This window comes from Calypte anna, chromosome 28, assembly GCF_003957555.1.
Source record: "Calypte anna isolate BGI_N300 chromosome 28, bCalAnn1_v1.p, whole genome shotgun sequence".
NCBI lineage: Eukaryota > Metazoa > Chordata > Aves > Apodiformes > Trochilidae > Calypte > Calypte anna.
The window spans coordinates 268,197-283,713 of NC_044273.1; the positions used below are offsets into that span (position 1 = coordinate 268,197).

General features: G+C 44.9%; 1 protein-coding gene across 2 annotated transcripts in view; it reads left to right on the forward strand.

The window, feature by feature from the left end:
* The first annotated feature begins 9,679 nt into the window (after nt 1-9,679).
* The window catches only part of ELAVL1 (ELAV like RNA binding protein 1), a 31,432-nt gene continuing 25,594 nt past the window's right edge, over nt 9,680-15,517 (forward strand). The window contains exon 1 of one of the 2 annotated variants that reach the window (XM_030466148.1): nt 9,680-9,791. The gene's annotated coding sequence lies outside the window, so the exon portion shown is untranslated. The remainder of the gene's footprint in view (nt 9,792-15,517) is intronic. The other variant, XM_030466149.1, reaches the window with a different exon arrangement.

Below are 15,517 nucleotides of genomic sequence, written 5' to 3' on the forward strand. Positions count from 1 at the left end.
GGTGTCCATGGTGGCAGCAGCTCTCTGGGGAGACAAAGACTCCAGAGGGTTTGTCCCTGAAGTTTATCCAGTCTCAGCACTGACTTCCCCGAGACACAGAGGAAATGGATCCAAGGGCACCGCTGCACCTTGCTGCTCTCCAGGTGATGAAAACACAGACACATTCCAGGCTGGAACAGACAATTGTGAAGAGACCTTCAAATGAGCACCACTGGCAAAAGGCAGTGGCTTATCTGTATCCTCCAGCACCCACAGCTAGTGGGGAGGGAATGATTGGCTCCACAGCTCCTCATCCCAGCCAGACAACCAGAGCCCAATTTGGCACTAATGTTCAACATTTCCAATATGCTGAGAAAAACTGTGAAAAAGAAGAAAAGGAAGTTTCAGGCAAGCACCACATCTTATTCCAGTGTCTTGGGGTTTTTCTATGTGTACATTAAGCCAAACCTAAAGACAAAGGCAGAATAGAAGAAAACTCTTCTAAACCAGCCAGCAGTTTCAGCTCCTCATTGTTTTTCCATAAACAAACAACTTCCCCAAGGCATGTGAGCTGGTCTGTTCACAGGATGGGTTTCCCCAGGAGCACTCCTTGCATTATCCTCTAGATTTGTAAGGACAGATCCTTAGATACCAGGTCTGCTCAAATTTGAGAATAAACACAAGTGCATCCCTGCAGCCCAGCACCATGCCCCTGGGGCTCAGCATCACAGCTCCTGGGATCCCCACAGTGTTCTGCAACAGGAATGTTTCATACTCCAGGGTTTTACCACATCTGCTTTCATCGCAGACATGACCACAGCTCAAAAACTCAGCATCACACAAAGGAAACAACTTGATCAGACTTAATAAATGGGTTTTTCCTGCCCTGCTGTATGGCCAGAAAGAACCCTCTCATTTCTGTTGGAGCTGGTCTCCCCTTTACATATTCGAGTATCTATCACCCAGTCAGTGCCTCAATCTTTAATACATTGATTCTCAGAACTGCCTTCCTCCCTTCCCTGGTGCAGCAAAGGAGATATCTGCAGTGCATGTCCCAGTTCAGTGTGGTGCAGCTGAATCACTACTGTGCCCAGGTCCCTCCAAAACAGCCTCCAGGTAGTGAAAGCACCAAGATTTTGTGTCAATTCCAGAGTCACTGGGTAAACATACAATCATGTTTTTCTCATGTTCCAAGCTGAGGCTTTACCTACTTGTCAATCATCCTCCTGACATCCTCTTTTTGGGTCAGGGAGGGTCAGACTCACAGTCATACATGCAGTGCCCTCCAGAACAAATTACTGAGCAGTACCACTCTTGGTAAGATGAAAGCCATCCAAGTGGATGAGTGGCAGATGCACTGCTACCATTGACCTCAGCTCACTGCACCCAAACCCCACGGATGTGGCAGCTTTTTTATCTGACTATGTCAGGCCTTCACTGCAGTGTCCATGCTCGTGTCCTGTGACTGTTAGGGGTGTTTGACATGCAGCACTTGGAGGCATGTCCCACATCTGGGTTCTTGGTCTTGATGGACATTTACATCACATTCATGTCAGTTCCTGAACAGTTAAACTCTGGTATTTGGTGCTGTCACTTGGCTTGCACCTCTGGCAGCACTTGTGGCAGTGTCTAATGGTTTTACTTTCTAATTTCTAATGAGGGAAGCTTTTTGGAGTGGAAGCACCATTTCATCCTCTTTTGACCTGACTGAGTTAAAAGGCTAGAAATTGTTCACAATATTTCAACACTTCCCAATCTTTCTGGATTACCCAAACCAGATGAGGAAAATTGTATGGCAAAGAGAAGATCAGAGTCAAGGCTTCAGCATGAGGTTATGGTGGCACTGAATGTGCAGACAGATGGCAGCAGCTCCAGCACAGCCAGCTAGCTGTGACCATCTTCTAGTGTAGAACACACTGCACTATATTAAATACAATAATGCATCTGTTTAAACAACTATAAAAGTGCTGGAATGTATCCCACTTCAAATACATATTTTTTAATGGCTTTATAACTTTTAACACAGAATACTTAAACAGAACCTTCTTTACCATCCCCTTCCCCTCCCCCCAAAAAAACCCCAAAACCAAACCAACTTAAATAAGAAACAGCTTTGTTTGACAATTAACAATGCAAAAATGCTTTTCAGCAAGTTCTAAAAACCCATTGTTCAAAATGCTCCAAAAAGCCTGAAGGAATGTGATTTGAAGCTGAAGTTCAAATGAAGAACACATGCAGGAGGCAGAAGCCTGTGACAAAATTCTCTCTCTGGCAGCATCACACAGAACAAAGCAGTCAGCTGTGGTTTTCCTCATTGTCCTCGTTTCAGGTACAATTATGACACCTAAAGTTGTGTCACAGATATGAGACTAAACCAGGACCTTTTCATAGATAAAAGCTGGAACCATATTGTTACTTCATACATGAAGTATTATTAAACGGCATCTTCTTTTTTGTCCTTTTTTCTACCTCCTTCACTCCCTCCTCTTCCAGCTGTCTCACTGTGTGCATTAAATGTATCCTTTGGAGATGGATGGCAATGGGTTCATCACTGCTCCAGCCCTCAGATCATTTTTGTAGCTTCCTCCAGACTCACTCCAACAGTTCTGTGTCCTTCTTGTGTTGGGGACCCCAGAGCTGGACCCAGCACTGCAGAAGGGTCTCACCAGAGCAGAGCTCATGTTTTTTTCTGATGCAGCCCAGGACACAGTTGGCTTTCTGGGCTGCAAGCACATGTTCCTGGCTTACGTTGACCTTTTCATCAACACCCCCAAGTCCTTCTTCTCAGGATAAAAATAAATAAACTGCAAATGACATCTCTCAGCAGTTAAAAAGTGTTAATTGCAGTGGGTAACTCCAGGATACTACTGCCAGGAACATTTACAAAATTGTCCTCAACTGTTTCTAACTACTCTTCTTTTCCACCCATGCATGGGCTGTGACACCTTCTCACTCCTGACATCTCACAGTCACCAAAGTATCCAACTTACCTTTTCAACAGGGATCCTGCAGCCCAGGTTCATCTGACAATGCAAGACATGACAAAGAAAGCACATCACAAAAATAAATACATTGAAGTCAGTTTTGTAACAGCAAAACTCAGCAGGCAAAGAATTAAAGCTTAAAACCTGCTTAAATTTTGCTTTACCTTAAGTAAGGAAACGTGACAAACTGGTCAAGCTTTAAGTTCTCTGGAACGAGAACACAGTTACAGCATTTGAGACTTCCCTTAAAAGCTTTTCTATAAATAACGACTGCAAGTGTTCAGAAAAGCAACATGAGCTTGGTAAAAGCCAAGTGTGAGTGTATGGGGGCTGGAAATACATCTCTGACAAACTCAAGTATTAGTCTTGCCTTGTGAATCAGAAGGTAGACAGGTCTCTTACTCCTGGAGAGATTATTGCTATCAATATTATTTTAGCAGAGCATCTCAGGAGTGCAGAGGAGTCACAACATCACAGTTTACACATTTTATTAATCTATCAACCAAGAGGCAACAGAACTGAGAAACAGCATTCACAGCATGAGCTGCTGTGCCAAAGGTTCCAGTGAGGCTCCTGAGTAATGTCATATCCACCCACCAATGGTATCCCTGACATACCTTCAAGAAGGTGCTTCACACTACTGCTGGGATTTAGCAGTCTGTGTCCTGAATCAAGCCTTTGCTCCAGCAAGTCCCATTGCTTACAGAGAAGATAAATGTGACATATTAGAAGCAAGAAGTGAACAAACATTAACTAAATCCTGCCAATTCTCTAGACATGTGCCCCTCCTTGGGACTTTGGGTTATTTTTAGCAGCCTGAAATTAGTTTCTAGATTGCATTGTCACAGGCTGGTAAAGTCACCAGGAATTTATGAACTTCTGCAATAATTTTGATCTTTTAGATAAAAAAAGCTAAGTAAGAAATGATCTTTGTTACTTTACCACCAAGCAGACACACCCAGCCCTCCCCAAACAACCACACACAAAACAACCCTTGACCTCCACTCTGCAATAAACAGCTTCCTAGGGATGAACGTCAAGGGACTGAAGAGCTCAGTCCAGAGCTTCTTTCTAAAAATGTTGAAGATCTGAGACAACTGAGTTCATGCAGGATTTTACAGCTGCCTGGTAATCTTCTTAACTGCAGTAATCATACAAGAAATTCTCCCTCCAAAGCACAGAATAGCAGAATGTATCACCTCTGTCATTTGGACTAAGCCTTTGAGGGGTCTCCATGGACTTTGCTATCACTTCCTGGCATTTTTCTCTCACTCACCTACAGCAGTTTTATGGGCCTATGCAAGAGTACAACTTTTTCCCCACTTCTTACCCCATTTTTAATTTTGGTGGGAGGATTCTAGAACTACTCTCTGAATGAGAAATACAAAACCCTTGAAACTGCACTCAGAGCTCACATTAAAGTTGGATGTTTTCTCCTCCATCATTCCCACTCTAGACATAAACCACGTTGTTCAGGGTAACTGCCCAGGACATTAGCAGCTCTTTTGCACTTAGGAATTTCTCACCAGAATGTACTTTCACAAGACACACACACACACACACCAATTCCTTACTAAAGCTTCACCAACCATTTAAGTAATGTAAAACAGTTATTTTAAAAGTTTACAGCAACATTGCATCCAGCTCTACACAACACAACTGAAAACCCCATGTAGAAACTGAACTAGAACATGATTCGTTCACTGAGTGACAAGACTCAATTTGTCTTCATAATGGATATGACTTCATTTTGAATCATAGAACTGGCTGGGTTGGAAGTGACCTCTGAGATCATCAAGTCCAACCCTTGAACCACTGTTGCGGTTGCTAGACCATGGCACTCAGTGCCACATCCAGTCTCTTTTTAAATATCTCCAGGGACGCAGAATCCACTACTTCCCTGGACATAAGGGAAGCTCATAAGAAATTGAGCTCATAAGAAAGCTCATAAGAAATTGCAATAATCTTCTAGAAAAGAGTTTCTGGTAGCAGTTTTGTGAGTCCATAGTGTGTCCAAGTACTCCTATTCATACAACAGTTTCTAAGTGCAACAAAGAACAGTGCAGAGCAACTTCAGGTGCGCCACTGATCTCACAGATGAAACAGATTTGTCTCAATTTAAGAGTGAGGACTAAACACTGGCACCCTGCTGTAAAAAATCTGTATTTAAAAGTAGACATTAGAAAAGAATTCCAGTAAAGAAAACTCTGAAGGACCACAAATTAATCTCTTAGAAGAACACCTTCTTCCCAAGGCCAAACAAAAAAGCTTTTAACAATTCTAGTGCTTAGTTACTTTCTAAGCCATAACTTAGATAAAACTTAAAGGACTTTGTCTAAAGGTGTCTGAACACTTGGAGCAAAAGGTTTTTAGAGATACAGGTATGAACAGTCAAAACCTACTTCAACTACAGAATAGTTTTAAAGGAATATTTCAAGAAATATGCTTGAGATTTGATTCTGCTACTCTAGGTTGTTGGGGTATTTTTGAAGCAATGAACTGTAAGACCACTTCAACATGAATTTAGACAAAAACGTTACAGAACACATTTTAAGATGGTTAGGTTTCTCAGCACAGACCACAACTGCAGGGAAGAGACATTTGGCAAACCTGAGCAACATCCATAAGCTCAGTTAGTACCTGGCTATCCCAGGAGCCTGTTTACTGCAGTGAACTGACTTAAAGCACATACTTATATCACAATTTTTCTTTCAGAACTATTTCTGGAAGATCTTCTACTTGCTGTACTTGCTTCTGGAACATAAACAAGCTCTGCCACGTTAATAACTCTACAAACCTATCCCACCTTCTGATGGCTCCCCGGATATGTGCTGCACATGCACCTGCTCCTGTGCAAGAGACATCATAGAGCTCACACTGAAGCTGGTTTTGAATCCTGTGGGGCTTCGGTTTCCTTGGTTTCCTGTCTTCTGAACAACGTCTTTCTTTTTGTGTTTTTGTCAGTCTGAGTGCTCCCGGTAAGTCTGCAAACAGGGCAACATATTCATCTCCTTTTCAATGATGGTACTGTTTTTCTACCAAAACACTAAACATCCTCTGAAAATATCCTGAAACACTCAGATAAAAACAAACAAAAAAAAAACAACCCTCCCTTTGCAGTCACATTCAAACATGCAATGTATTAAAAGCTCCCAGACACTACCAGTTCAATGAATTTCTCCTTTACTGCCTTGCACTACTTGAAGCACTAACACAACCTGTTCATTTTAGGCTGCTTGTGCACTCAGCCCAGTCTCAGCTGCAGCACTTAAACACAAGCAAACATATTCTAGTGGTGAGCTCTTTGTTGATTGTCAAGCACACCTCCTGTAGATGGTTTACATACATGTGACAGTATCATATGCACTTGGCGAGATGCATGTCACCAAATACCAGGACCTAAGGACCCTTTTGCCCCAACCACTTCATCATTTGAGTGTCCAGGAAGGTACTGACCAAGAATCATAACTAATGCAGACAGAAGTTCAAAGGGACAGCTACAGCCACATCACATCCTGGCTTCTCAAAAAAAAAAAAAAAAAAAAAGAAAAAAAGAAAAAAAGAAAAAAAAATCAGAGTTTTGGGTGTGGTAACTTGCAGGTTGTTAAGTATCTGCTTCTAAGACATTATAGCTCTTTGCAAACATCACTTTAAGTTTCTTTTCTTCCATCATAAGAAGCAGGCTGCTGTTCAAGTGGCAAACTGAGAAACAAATAAGGTAAGGGGGGAAAAAAATAATCCCTGCTGAAGTTTTGTTTCTCCCAGAGGAATTCCCAGCTGGGGAGGCTGGGGGCAGCTGGCCTCGATTTCAGGGGTTAATAGACAAATAAAGAGCTGCAGGACTGAAGGTACCTCAGAAGATGTATTCCCCAGCTTTCATACAAAGCTCGTTATCTCATGTTTTTCAACATATTCATAAGTCCAGGAGCTCAAATAATATATTTTAGAGTCTCTCAAACAGTGTACCTATATAAACCTTCCCTTCCCTAAGAAGGAAAAAGCCACAGGGGAGAGTGAAAAAGGTGATCTCTGAATGGCAGGGAGAACTCATAGACCAATACGAGACCCTAAAGGAAAGAAGGAAGGAAATTCCAGCACCGAGGCGGCCATTCAGAGAATGCGGTGTAGGAGCCAGGACATCTTTCAGAGGGCGAGATACTTAAACAGGCAGAAAATCAGGGAAGGGGGAAGCTTCCCAGGACACCGCAGCGAGGGGAAGGGGACAGCTGCAGGGCGGGCAGTGCAGACCCCCGGGGACAGGGCACCCATATCGGCTGCCAGGAGCTTCCCTGCGGCGGCAGCACCGCGCTGAGGCACGAGAGAGCACAGCGCGGGACGGCGCGGCCGCCATCTTAGCGCCTCACGGCGCGGGGCAGGGCGATCCCAGGCCACGCCCCTCGCTCCCGGCCGCCATTTTAGGCACAGCCCGGGAGGACGCGGGGGCTGCGGGCACAGCGCAGCAGCCCCGGAAAAGAGAAACTTGTGTGACAGCTGCGGGAATAGGGGAAACAACATAAAAATAGGGAAATTAATTGAGTGAGGTGCTGTCCGGAGGCTCAAGGGGCCCGGGGGCTGCTGCTGCTCACGGCTCTGGGCCAGGAGCACACCAGCTCCTAAAGCCTTCCTGTCACCTCTGTTGTATTCCCGCCGTTAGGAACCTCTGCAGATATCTCCTCCTTTCTGTAACCTGAAGTTAGTAGCTGGTTTTTATTCATAGACAGTTAAGGGAGTTTGTTCTTGGGGTAACCCCTTCAGAAATTCACAATTTTTCCATGTGAGAACCATGTTGGCAAACAGCTTCCTGAATTACCATGCTTCAGCTTCCCTCAGGGAACTGCATGGTGTAACATAGCTGTGAAGAGCTTGATATCACTTACATTGCATCATTATAAGACAATTTCATCAGGACACCTAACTCCACATTCCTAAAATTCCTCAATGTGAAACCAAGGGGTTCTCATATTGAACTGAAACACTGCAATTAAGCAATGAGATAGTTTCTTTAAAAACTAACATAGGCTTTTAACAGGATAACTTCTGTGACATCACAGTTTTGAATAACTGTTTATGCTGATAAATGAAATTGCAAATGTGCTGTCAGAAGACAAAGGCATCAAAGTTATGTGCAGTGTTATTCAATGTCCTTGGCCTCAATTTTCAGAGATTTGAGACCCACCTTAAATCCAAGAATGGGATTGCTTAAATAAACGAGAATAATACAAGGAAAATACAAAATTCACAGTAACAGAAAGCTGCTATTGATACGAGTGACAAAACTGTGATATTGTGGCTGGCATACATAGCAGCATAAGCAAATAACAGATGTATAAACATGTTTAATGTTTTATGAGGCCTTGAAGGGTATTTCCAGACCTGTCAGGCTTGGAGTTTACATGCAAGGATTCCCCATCTGGCATGGAAAGCTATGATGAAGAATAAAGGAAAATGGCAACGTTTTCAACATCTCTTTTGAATCATTAACCTCCCCAGCAGGCTCTTCATTTAATGATGTTGACCAGTATGTTTTCTTTGATATTGTGCTGTTAGGACTATGGCAGAGGTCGCGTTGTTCCTGGTCATAATGTATAGAGTAGAAACCTGTATGTTATTACCCAGTATTTACAGGAACACTTAAAAGGGGTTTCCAAAGTTGGTTTCTGGGGAGATAAACCTGATGCCAACACTGCAGTAGTACTGAGAATTCACTATATGTCTAGGTAGGGATAACTTCATATTCACAGACCCCTCCTGGGCAGTGGAAATAGGTTTAGATAATAAACAGATTCCAATAAAATAGCTGGCAGTGGACAGAGGGAAAACTCTTTACCAGCAGATCCCTTCTCGGAGTTCAGCAAAGGCATGACCACCACACTTTCTGCAGATCAACATTTACACCTCGTTTACACAGGAACAATTTGATCTTTTAATCAGTCACAAGGTCCCTTTGTCACACGGCTCAGGGAGGCTCCCGCTTGCTACAGCTGGCACTCTGCACCCCTGGAAAGACTTCAGCTAACAGGGAGGCTGTGACCACAACCATCCCAGAGCTTGGGAGCTTCACTATCGCTGCAGACAGTTAACTTGCATTTCTGCTTCCACAGAGGCAGCACGGAGGGTCGCACACACCTTCTCCTTCATCTCCTTCCTCCGGCCCCAGCAGGCCGCAGCGGCGCAGGCCAAGCCCGGGAGAGCACGGGCTGTGCTCCTGGCACCGGGGATGGCTCTGCCCAGGCTGCCCACCGCCTTCTGCACCCACCGCCTCCCCGGGAGCTCCCCTCAGGCCCGAGGACGAGGCAGGAGGCGCAGACCCCGCGCACACCCTGAGAGACTGAGGGAGGGGAGGCTGAAGCTGTGCCTGGAGCCCCCCCGCTGTTCCCGGCCCCCTTCTAGTGTTCCAGGCCCCCATCCCGCTGTTCCAGGCCCCCTTCCCGCTGTTCCAGGCCCCCATCCCGCTGTTCCAGGCCCCCATCCCGCTGTTCCAGGCCCCCATCCCGCTGTTCCCGGCCCCCTTCTCGCTGTTCCCGGGCTCCTTCTCGCTGTTCCCGGCCCCCATCCCGCTGTTCCCGGGCTCCTTCCCGCTCTCCCCGCTTCAGGCCGCCGCCGCCGCACGCGCAGCCCCCTCCCCACGGCGGGCGGCGAGGGGCCACCCTCATCCCGCGCTTGACGGACGGGCCTCCGGGCCAATGGAGCGCAGGACACGTGCTCGGAGCAGCCAATGGGAGTCGGTGGGCGGGCCGGGGGTGTGGCCGGAGGCGCTGCGAGCGGCTTGTTGTGCGCGCTGCGGAGCCGTTACCTCCCGCTGCACAGGCCCCGCCGAGCCGGCCGCAGGTGAGGCCGCGCAGCCCCGGGCTCCGGCGCGGTGCCCGCAGAACCCCTGGCGCTTCCCGTGGGGCCGGCGCGGGCAGGAGCGGGTTGGCTGGGGCCGTGCTAGCGAGGCCGAGGCCTGGGCCTGCACGGAGAGAGCTGGGCCTGCGGGGGGGAGGGGCCAGCCGGCGGGGGAGCGCGGGCCTGGGGCGGCCAAGCTGGGGCTGCGGCCTGCGGGACTGCGGGGGCCTGCTGCGTGCGGGACTGCGGGGGCCTCTGTGAAGTGGATGGGGCACGGGCGGTGGAGGAGGGGCCCGAGGCCTTCGCGCTCGTAGGCCACAAGGCCGTGGGTCTCGCTGCCTGGGGCTGCCGCGGAGGGGGCCGGCCCCGGGCGGCAGGTGTGCGGCCTGGGCCTGCGCCTGGTTCGGAGACTTTGTTCTTCAGGGTAACGTTGTTGTCTTTCGTATTTATTTAGCTTGTGTCGCCATTGACAGAGCTTTTAAATCTCCCACCTTGATTAAGACTGGTATGTCTTTATTGATTGGCGCGTCTGAGGGTGCGCTGGCTAATGTCGACGATATGCGGTGATATTAATGCTCAAATGGTCTGGCTGATATGGTCTAAGCCTAGAAACAGGGTTAAGTAATCCTGTGCTAAGTGCTTTTGGCCGGAAGAAATCGTGACTAAAGTAGCAGCCCACTATTGTTAGTACTCGTGGGAGGCCTTTCAAAGTAGGGCACTTACCATTTTTTAGCGATTGAAGAGGCAGGAATGTGTTAGGGAGCCATTCAGTGGCAGGACATGGGTGAAAGGAACGTGTGTAGAGGTAGTGCAGAAAAAGGGCCACCGAGCCCTGTTGGAAATATGTGTAACAGTGTGCAGGCTACCGCGTTCTGTAGTGCTGGGTAGTGGAGCAGTTATTTGTTGTATCTGAGGCTTGCTGAGAAGGGAAGCATGTTTTGTGCCATGGAGAACTTGCACTGGGATCCTGTGGTACCTGTGAGGCGGATAAAAGGAGGAAAGAAATGGGAAGGGTAGAGATTCATTCCCTTTATTAATCTTGTTGGCATTTCATCACTTTTTGGTGGTCTCTGGATTTCCGTTCCTTTTTCTGCTCTGAATGTGGATGTTAACTGATCACATTGCTCAGCTCTTTCCTCTTTACCAGCCTGCTGTTCCCTAGTACTCATGTGTTAACCACTCGTCTTTCTAGATGTGTCTGTATCTCTTTGGGGCAATGCACATATTCCATAGACTTTTATAAAACCTGTGTGGTCGATGCCAGTTCTTAGATTTCTGCTTACTCTTGGGTTATGTCTATGTTGTATGATAGATAACTGGATTTAGATTCCTGAGCTTGTAAGTATCCACAGCATGATATTTTACTCTGTGATTGTCTTCGTTTCTGTTTTGAAATAGTATAACTGTATTTATATAGTGATGCAAATGGGTCTGTGGTTTCATGATTCAAAGTGTTGAGCAGCCTGAGTTACAGAACTCCTGCCTCCTCTTGCAGTAGGCTCTTCCCTTGGTTGGATTGGAATGTGAACAGGAACCTCTTAAACTGGTATCGTTGTTAAATATATTGTATAGTGAGTTTATAGCCTTCATTATTTGGGCCTGCTGTGGGTGGTTCTGCAGCAGGTAGATGAGGCTGCATGGCTCTCCTCTGGGAGTTGTCTGATGCAGTGCCAGGTTTGAGGGAACAAGAGTAGTAATAAGCACATTCTAAATAAATATGAATATTGTGCATAGCATTTTTCTTAACTTCGTGTCTGCTGAATGTGGTCGGTGTCTTAGTGTGCCATGAAACGTGCTGCACACTCCTTACCCAAACACTCTTTTTATTTGCCTGTTCTTGAATGCTCTGTTACTTTCTTCTTCCTTAAGAAAACCCTTCCATGTCTTGATGTGTCAGAGACAATCATTCTGCTTACAGAATCTGTTTCTTAAAGCTGTTGGGCCAGCCTGCTTTTTTTCCTGAAGCTTTGGTTCAGGAAAACCAAAGTTTCCTGGTTGTTGCTTTGGTTGCTTGTTTGTTTCAAACCCTCTGTGAATTCATTAGAGTTGTACTCTATTCATTAGAGTTGTACTGACCACACATATATATTGCTATATTTGCAGACTTGAAAGAGATATTTAGGTAAATTGTTCTTTTATCACTTGCCAGTACTTTTGAAAAAGCATGGAAGGCAGCTGCAGGTGATTGCTGAAAATGTAAGCATTTAGGAAGAGTGACATAGTTCAGGAAATGAGAGGTGTTAAATTTTGCCTTCTGTTGGGAACTGATCAGGGCACTTCTCATTTTTCATGGATGATTCCATAATCCAGGCACCTGCAAGCTTCCAACTGCTGGCCTAAATGATCCATTAGATTATACAACCTTGGTATATGTAGGTGATGTATGCAAAAATAGATTTTAAGCTTCTTTTGGTGTTGGGTTTTGTTTTTTTTTTTTTGAGGGGGTTGGGTGGAAGTAAGCTATGCAGAGATGGCACAGATGTTCTTCACCTGTGTGATTTTGCTACTTTTTATATTCCTAATATTAGTAGCATGGCATAGTACATGTAAAGTATAATATTCCTCTCAGCCATCATGTCCATAGGCAGTAGTAAGTTTGATTTCTCATGAAGCCTTCAGAGTTTATTTTCCAGTTACTTGTTTGTGCTGGTGAACAAGTTGGATGCCACCTCCTCTTCCTGCACTTGCCTTCCTGTCCCATCACATTGAAAGTACCAGCTGCTAATCCAAGGATGGATCAGTGCGTGGAGGCAGCTGCTGTCAGGATGTGTCTGGAGCCCAAAGTTCTTATATCTACTCTTCACCTAAAGCAAATATCCTGAGCGTAGGAAAGGAGTTGTTCCCTCAAAGCACAGTTCTTTGTCTCCAGATATTTTTTTTGTAGGTGAAAAAATTGCTGAAGGCAATTACTGGACAGTCTGACACTGTCTGGAACAAGGAAGATAAATTCTTTTTTTTTTTTTTTTTAATATATCTTTTTATTATAAACCTGTAATTTTTAAAATACCGGTGCAGAAGGTGAGAATCTTCAGATGCAAAAAGTTGTCCAGGTGCCTCTTCTGTGTAAGAACACAGTTATATTAACTGTCAGAATCTTTACAAAATAACTCTGGAAGGTGTTGACTTGAAGCTCTGAGTAGTCTGTAATCTGCTCTCTGTCTGGACAACTATTAACCTTTACAGGTGTGGAAATCTGAAGTCTCACTACAGATGTGGAGTGTCTTAGCCTCATGGTTTCCAGTTGCCCTTGCTTGGACACTCCAAGCAGAGATGATGTTGGGAGGCCCTGATCCTCCCTCCTGTTGGAGCAGCAGTGGATGGCAGTCATGGCCAAGTCTGAATCTGATTTCTGACTGCATCCCAACTATGATTAATTTTGTTTTGATGAGCTGAGTATAGTTCATCAGACTGCTGGCAAAGTGAGGTCATTCCTCTGAAGCGTGCAGTTAATTTTTTCACCTGAAATACTTTTGTCTCTGAATGGCAGTATAAGCACTGACAAAAACATTTACCTTGGTGATATCATTATATGGACATGAATAAAACCAGCTAAGGGAAGGATTTAAAATATTTAGAAAAATCTGATTGTTACAGTACATATAAACCCACTTTGAAATATTAAATTTTTGTTAGTTGAGATGTGTTGCATTAGTAATATGAACTGTTTATGCCTATTATAAACCTAAACAAAATAAAGAAGCTTAAAATGTGTTGTACTAGAAATGAATGGTTTAGCATGTGGAAATAAAGTTTGTTGAAACTCAGTAGTAGATTTCAGTACTAGCCACTTCTGGTGCAGTGATATTTTTATTGTCAGAACTGACATACATATTGGAAGCTTAAATTTAGTCAAAGCTAAGGAGAAAGAGGGCAGTGTCTTTGTTCTATGTTTGTGAAGAAGGAAACAGTCAATGAAAATGCGAGGTACTCTAGGTGGCCCTGCTCTAGCAGGGGGGGTTGGACTAGATGATCTTTCGAGGTCCCTTCCGACCCCTAGGATTCTATGATTCTATGAAAAGGTGAGATCTGTTAACTCTGAAAAATCTGAAGGAGTGTCAGGCAGAAAGGATCTATTTGGTTGCCAGATTTACAAACAGAAGTTAAACATCAGTGTGGAAGGAACATACCTGTACAGGTAAAGCAACTCATGTGTTTAACAGGTAAAGTTTGATTGCAAAAGAATCTTCCTATCTTTTTGTTTGTTCGTTTTTGACAAAACCCCCATGACAGCATGGTTCAGTAGACCAGTTTGCTGTATTCTGGGGGATGGGAGTTGGGAGGAGTACACGTGCCAAATGAATCAAATTTCTCCTGTTTGCTGACTTAAAATATTGTGGCAGTGGAGGAGAGCTCAGCTGAGGCAGTTATGGGAGAGAATACTGACCTTACTGATCACTGTGGGACAATCACAAGAGAAGTGGGTGGCAGTCCAATTTGTGGGATGGAATCTGTGGCACCTTACTCTCTGCCTGAGTTTTCCTGTGTACCCAAACACTGTGGGCTGTGCCAAGGAAAGGTAAGATTGATGCTCATGAGGTCCAGCAGCTGCCAATCAGCTTAAGTGCAATAAAGGAGAAAAGGTGAGATCAGGATTCTACTGTCTGGTTATGGACTTGCTTTTTGGAAACAGCATCAGGCATCTCTCAAACACAAGCACACTGCTTTGTATGTAATTTATTTTTATTCATTAGGAAAACTTATGCATATCACCTCCCTTTGCAAGTACACATTGAAATAATCTGTTGAAAGACTTAAGCATGCAGTGCAGATCTGAGTTGAGATTTGAAGTGTGTGTCCTAATCTGCACACTCTAGGATAGCCTTTTTTGTCAAACTCCATGGTTTGGTTTTTGTCTTCTCATGTGCTGTAGAAATGTTATTCTTGAATTAGAGATCTAATGTGTGGATTTTGTGCTGGTTTTTTTTCCCCCCATCCCCCCTGCTCCCACTTGGCTTTTAGTGTTTTATCAAGATGAAAGTCCTGTTACTTGAAGTAATATTGAATGCAGCTTGAGTCCAATAGCAATGGGTCTTGTGCTGTGCTGTTGTTGACTTGTAATCTGTACGGATGCTTATGGAGGGGTCAGTGCTTGTGGGGTGCAATGTGGAGAGTTGTTTGGGATGTGAAAGGAATTTGTGTAAGGAATAAACAGAGTTTTCTTGCAGGTTATGGGGTAACAATCAGCTGTGTGTAGGGAGGTCTGGATTAAAAAAATGGAGAGTTGTATTCTGGCTGTAGAGCATTGGGAAATATTTTTTCTGGGAGCCATAGAGGCCTGGTGGAAGTTTTTCTGCTGGTGTGGCTTCTAAAGTTAAACATACTTTGTATTTTACAGTGAATTCTGAAAAGAAAACATGGTTGTTTTTTCCCCCCAGTCACTGTCCCTTCTGTGGCTTCTCAATCCTGTCTCCACAGTAATTTTTTGCTTGGTGTTACTGTGCTGGATCATTCCTGAAAACCGTTTTCCTGAAACGGTTGCAACGAGCAGAGGCTCTGCAGGCTCCTGAGGCCCTTCTGTGTGTACAGAGTTGCTTTTGGCATGGATTCAAACCTCAACATCTCAGCACCTCTGCATCTGCCTTTTGCAGCTGTGTGGATTGGTTTGGCATTTCCCTTGATGTAGCAGTATCCTTTTTCTTGTATTTCATGTATGATCTCCAGGGAAGACTGCTCAGCAGCTTTAAAATGGAGTGGTAGAGCAGTGTCTAGGACAGAGCGCTGCATTTGTT